General features: G+C 44.9%; 1 protein-coding gene across 1 annotated transcript in view; it reads right to left on the bottom strand.

Annotated features, from left to right (window-relative positions):
* Positions 1–3,451: 3,451 nt before the first annotated feature.
* The window catches only part of pkhd1l1.1 (PKHD1 like 1, tandem duplicate 1), a 185,547-nt gene continuing 182,998 nt past the window's right edge, over positions 3,452–6,000 (bottom strand). Inside the window, exon 91 of the mRNA XM_069915690.1 lies at positions 3,452–4,637. The gene's annotated coding sequence lies outside the window, so the exon portion shown is untranslated. The remainder of the gene's footprint in view (positions 4,638–6,000) is intronic.

The following is a 6,000-nucleotide window of genomic DNA, read 5'->3' as shown; positions in this document are numbered from 1 at the left end:
ACTGTAAAGATAGTCTGGGTAACTGCATACTTGTTAGTCTGATGCCAGTGTAGGGAGTCTGCTGGAGAGGATTCAGAGAGAATCTATCAACCTTTGGGTAGTCAGGAGAAAATTAAGGAGAGCCAGCACAGATTTGTGTGTAGGATTTTGTGTCTCACAAACTGATTAAAACTTTTTGAAGAGGTAACAAAAAGAGTAGGCAAGGATAAGACATTTGATATTATTAATTTGGATTTTAGTAGTGTTTGATAAGGTCCCACATGGTAGATTGGTATGGTAGATTATGGCACATGGGATAGGAGGCAAATAAGCCATTGGATAGGAGTCAGAGTGGTGGCAGAAGGCAGTTTTTCAGACTGGAGGATTGTGACCAGCTGAGTGCCTCAGGATTGGGCACTTGAACCCTTGCTCATTGTAAGGCACATATATGATGTTGACAAGGAGGTTTGTGGCAAGGTGAATAAGTACGCTGATGACATGAAAACATGTACTACGTTGGAAAATGAAGGTGCTTACTTGGGTTTACAATGGGATCTAGATCAGAATGGGAGCTAGGCTAAGGAATGACAGATGCAGTTCAACTCTGATAAGTGTGAAGTGCTACATTTGGGTAAATCGAACCAGGGTAAGACTTGGTCTTTTAACACCAGCACCCTGTAGAGTGGAGGGACCTTGGGAAGCAGGTACGTAGCTCTTTAAAGATGGCAGCACAGGTAGGTAGACAGAGCAGTGAAAAGAGTGTTTGGGAAGCTTCTCTTCCTCGGCCAGGGCACTGATTACAAGTGTTGGGATGTCATATTGAAGTTATATTAAATGTTGGAGAGGCCATACTTAGAATACAGGTACAAAATCTTTAATCTAAAATTCTGAAAACTGAAAACCTCCAAAAATCAAATATTTTTTCCATGGATGTTGTCTGCACCAAACATGACCTGATGCTATCCACACTCAACTTATGCTTGAATAGTCTGCATCAGTAGTTAGTGAAATCCAAGGGAATCCTAACTTTACAGGTGCCAGGGAGAAAACAGAGTCCAGCGCCTCCGATATGGACGCCTGATTTGTCATTTATCTCACTTCATTTACTATCCCCACCTTGTCATAGGGTGGCCAGTGGGGCCAAAACCCACCATCCTGCGCTACTGCCACAAACACCCCCCCCCCCCTCCCCATGCAGAGACTCTAGTTGGAGTGTCTTTGTTTTGTGCAAATCTGAAATTAGTGCAATTACTTAATGTACTGCTGTTAATATTATTCCATTATCCAAAGAGTTCTATATTCTGAAAAGTGTCTGGTCCCAAGGGTTTTGGATAAAAGATTCTGTACCTGTATTGTGTGCAGTTTTGGTTGCCTTACTTGAGGAAGAATATTATAAAGTTGGAAAGGATGCAAAAGAGGTTTTGATGTATCTTTGCTTTTTATGGATGCTAAAAAGACCGGCTGAGTTCCTCCAGCATTTTTATTATGGAGTTGTTGCCAGATTAGGGAGTTAAGTTATTGTGAGAGACTGGACAACTAGACCTGTTTTTCTTTGAGTGTAGGACTTTGAGAGGGGATCTTAATGAGGCCTATAAAATCATGTGTGGGATAGGTGAATAGTGAAAGTTTGCTTCCTGGAGTAGGATAATCTGAGAGAGGGCATCACTATCAGATAGAAGAGAAGTCAGGGGACAGTTTTTCACGCTTTGGGTGGTGGGGGCATGGAATGAACTGCCAGACAAAGTGGTGGAGGCAGTTATGTTAGTTTCATTTAAGAAACACTTGGATAGCTCCATGGATGGGAAAGGATGGGAGGGGTCTGGGCTGAATGCAGGCAAGTGGGACCAAAGCAGGAGGACACATTGTTTGATGTGTATGAGCTGGGCCTGTAGGCCTGTTTCCTGCAGTGGGACTTGACTCAATGAGAGTGACACACTGAATTGAGTGGTAATGGCCCCGCGTCCAGAGAGGAAGCATGAATGGTATGGACTCATTGCAAAAGAATGCACTGAATTAATGTTGCAATGGTCATAGAGGGGCACATCCCCACTTACTATAGATAAGGTATATACCGTATCAGTGAGATAGAGAACCAGAACCTGGATATATCTTGGATTCTGCTGCATCCTTGTTCTCGAAGGGAAGACCAGCAGTAATAAAGCTGCTCAGTGCAGAGTATAGTTAAGCATCCTGTATTCTGTCGGATGTTCAGCAGATTCCTAAATCATCATTGCAGAACTACTGCTATGGGCCCAGGGACATGAAGCACTCTCACTGTCTTAAAGATCCTGAGGCCGAGTTCATTTATGCACCAGTCTGCAGCTCTGTAATTTCAGGGTTTGGTTTCATAGCTCCCAGGTGGGGAATAATTATTCATGTCTCTATTCTGCAAGTTCACAGTGCAGACAGTGGTTTTCTAAAAAGAGAAAGCCAAACAGAGTTGGCAGGGTTGTACAAAGAAAGACTCTGTTTACAGGAAATCAGCTCAAAAGGTCGCTGCTGCTTTTCTGCAGCCCAGGTGAACTGTTGAGGCCTGGTTTATGCCAGCTGAAGGCCCAGCCAATACACAGCCCTGCTTGATGAGTCAGCTGGGTCTCTGACTTCGATTCTCTGGTGGTGAGATCTTCTGTTTTTCTGATGGCACCTCTCTGTGTCTCTCTCTCCTTCTGATTTGGTGATGGCTGCAGGAAACGAGCAAAGCACCAGTGCTGGGATGTGGGAACCCTGTGTCCGCGGCAGGAGCCTGGGATAGACGTCGTGTTTGTTTTGGATGGTGCAGCGCAAGTGGTGAGATCCCCTTCTCTTCTCTACCACCCCTATCACCCAGATCAGCACACCCAGTGGCTGCTGGGTGGGGGGGAAGAGCGTGTGCAGTGGGCATGTGATGAGCAGGGGAGGGGGCAGCTGTGGTGAGTCATTAACTGCAAAGACTGGAAGTTACCTGACTTTTTATTACCATGTCTCATGTTGCTGACCCGGGAACTGTGCTTGTTCTGGGGTGGGGTCATGGCGTTGCCGCCTTTATTAGGGGAATCAGGGGGAGGAGCCACAGGTACAATTGGGCCAGCCGTACACATACAAACAGTATTAACAGTGGTTTCACCACAGTCAGTGAATGGGCAGGAGATCGTGGCAGCTGTGGTGGGTCAGTAATAGGTAGGGGGGCAGCTGTGGTGGGTCAGTAATAGGTAGGGGGGCAGCTGTGGTGGGTCAGTAATAGGTAGGGGGGCAGCTGTGGTGGGTCAGTAATGGGAAGGAGGGGGACCAGGCTGATGGAGAGAAGGGGACTGTTTGACCTGCATTGACTCCATATCCTGTGGGATACCTGATTACAGGCACAGATTATCCAGACCTTACAGTCCCTCCTTCTTTGCCACTGAAGTGAAACAACTGAGGTTCAGGCAGTGAAAAATGTCACATTCAACTTGTCCAGTGGATAAACATTTTTCTAAAATTTATTTATCAGAGCATTTCTATATTAAAAATCTAAATACATTTCATATTGCTTTTCATTTAATAATCCATCCATTTGAACTGCAGAGAATGCATGGGGATTGGGAGGTTCTGGTTTGAGGGGCACTTAGTGTGGGTGAAGCCTCAGGGGGGCAACAGATGGGAAAGTTATAGGTCTGCGGGAGATTGTGACACTGGTGAGAAAATGTCTAATACAGCAGGCACTGAACTGGTATCTTAAACCAAGAGTGAATGTGAGAAATGGCAGGTGGTCATGTGTTGCCCTCAATAACTCTGCACTGTGCTGTTGATGTACACCAGTGTGGCCTGGCTTGCTGCTTGCTTTGGATCTGTTTGATCCAACGATTTGCATGCACTGCAGCTGGTGGTAAAATTCAAAGTGGGACAGGACCGGATTTACACCAGGAGGGTTGGGGGGAGCTGCAGCTGCCAGGGGCACCAGCATGCTCAGTTGCGATGAACTCAGTACAGGTGGGGAGCAAGGGAGCGGGAATGTGAATGGATTGCACGTGGGGACAGAGTGTGAATTTGATGCCACAGAATGATGAAGAATCCATCAATGAAAAGTGATCCCCACTGTAATGTGAAGGGAGAGTGGGATTAGACTAGGAGTGAGGGCAGGGTGGGATTAGACTGGGAGTAGAGGGATTAGACTGGGAGTGAGGGCAGAGTGGAATTACACTGGGAGTGTGGGCAGGGTGGGAGTGAGGGCATGTTGGGATTAGACTGGGAGTGAGAGCAGGGTTGGATTAGATTGGAGTGAGGGCAGGGCAGGATTAGACTGGGTGTGAGAGCAGGGTGGAATTAGACTGAGGTGAGTGAGATGGAGGGAGAGCTGAGTTGATACACAGGGCATGGGAAGAAGGAATTAAATGGAGGAGTTACAAATGTAGAAGATGTTACACATGGTGTTACAGCTGCCCCATTCTATGAATTATCAGTAGCATTCAACTATACATTGACTGGAAATATCCCCACATTCACCAATTCAGCAGTTCAATTAAAAAAATGACTGATTTGTGTACATATAAAGCTAGGGGCTGAGGAAATATTTAGAAAGTAATTTAAGATTAAAGGTAAATCGTGTTAAAGTGTTTGCCAAACTACACATTCATTTGCCACAGTTGCTCAATCCTTCCAATGTCTCCCAAATAATTTCCACCATCAATAGGAGGGTCTTCCATCTGTAAAATGATTGGTTTATCTAGTTAAACATAGTCAATGTTAATCACAATCATCCACAGCACTTCATCTCAGGTTGGTGACCAAGTCCAGTCCTTGGTTGACAATCAGCGCCTTGACAGCACCCTGCTTCCATACCCAGAGCAAAGGAGAAAGATACTTTGGGCTTCTAAACCTTGGAGGAGGTATCTGCCAAAGACTGCAAGTTGGTGCACAGATACAGCAAAAAATAGGGGAAGGAAATGACATGTCAGCACCTATTGTGAGGGGTCTGGTGTAGGAGAAAGTGAGGGTTTACAGGGCTCCAGAGTGACTGTTCCCAGGGACTGATCAGGGATAATCAACATGGTTTTGTGCATTGTAGGTCATGTTTAATCATTCTTGCAGAGTTTTTTGAGGAGGTTACCATGAAAGTTGATGAAGGAAAGGCTGTGGATATTGTCTTCATGGACTTTTGTAAGGCCTTTGAAAAGGTCCCACATGGGAAGATAGTCAGGAAGGTTCAAACACTCAGTGTTCATAGTGAGGTAATAAATTGAATTCGACATTGCAAGGACAAGAGAAGCCAGAGAGTAGTAGTGGATGAATAATTCTCAGACTGGAGGCCTGTGACCAGGTTTGCCTCAGAGATCAGTGTTTGGACCACATTGTCATCTATATTAATGATCTGGATGATAATGTGGTAAATTGGATCAGTAAGTTTGCAAATGACACTAAGATTGGAGGTGTTGTGGACAGCAAAGGTTTTCAAAGCTTGCAGAGGGATCTGAACCAGCTGGAAAAATGGACTGAAAGATAGCAGGTGGAATTTAATGCAGACGAGTGTGAGGTGTTGCATTTTGGAAGGACAGATCAAGAAAGGACATACACGGTAAATGGTAGGGCACTGAGGAGTGTTGAGGAACAGAGGGATCTGGGAATACAGGTATATAATTCCCTGAAAGTGGCGTCACAGGTAGATAGGGTTGTAAAGAGAGCTTTTGGCATATTAACCTTCATAAATCAAAGGATTTAGAACAGGAGTTGGGTTTAAATTAAATATAAATTAATTTTTTTAAAATTTAAATTTAGACATACAGCGTGGAAACAGGTACTTAAGGCCCATGTCAACCAATTGACCTACAACCCCCAGTATGCTTTGAAGTGTGGAAAGAAATTGGAGCCCACAGGGAAAACCCATGCAGACAATGGGAGAATGTACAAATTCCTTACAGACAGCGAGGGATTCGAACTCATGTCTCGATCACTGGCACTGAAACAGCATTGTGCTAACTGCTACACTAACCATGCTGCCCTGTTATGGTTAAGTTGTATAAGATATTGTGAGGCCAAATTTGCAGTTTTGGTCACCTAACTACAGGAAAG

The sequence above is a fragment of the Narcine bancroftii genome, chromosome 2, assembly GCF_036971445.1.
Source record: "Narcine bancroftii isolate sNarBan1 chromosome 2, sNarBan1.hap1, whole genome shotgun sequence".
Taxonomy (NCBI): domain Eukaryota; kingdom Metazoa; phylum Chordata; class Chondrichthyes; order Torpediniformes; family Narcinidae; genus Narcine; species Narcine bancroftii.
Note: the sequence above shows the minus strand (reverse complement) of the source record. Positions and strands in the feature narration are given on the sequence as shown.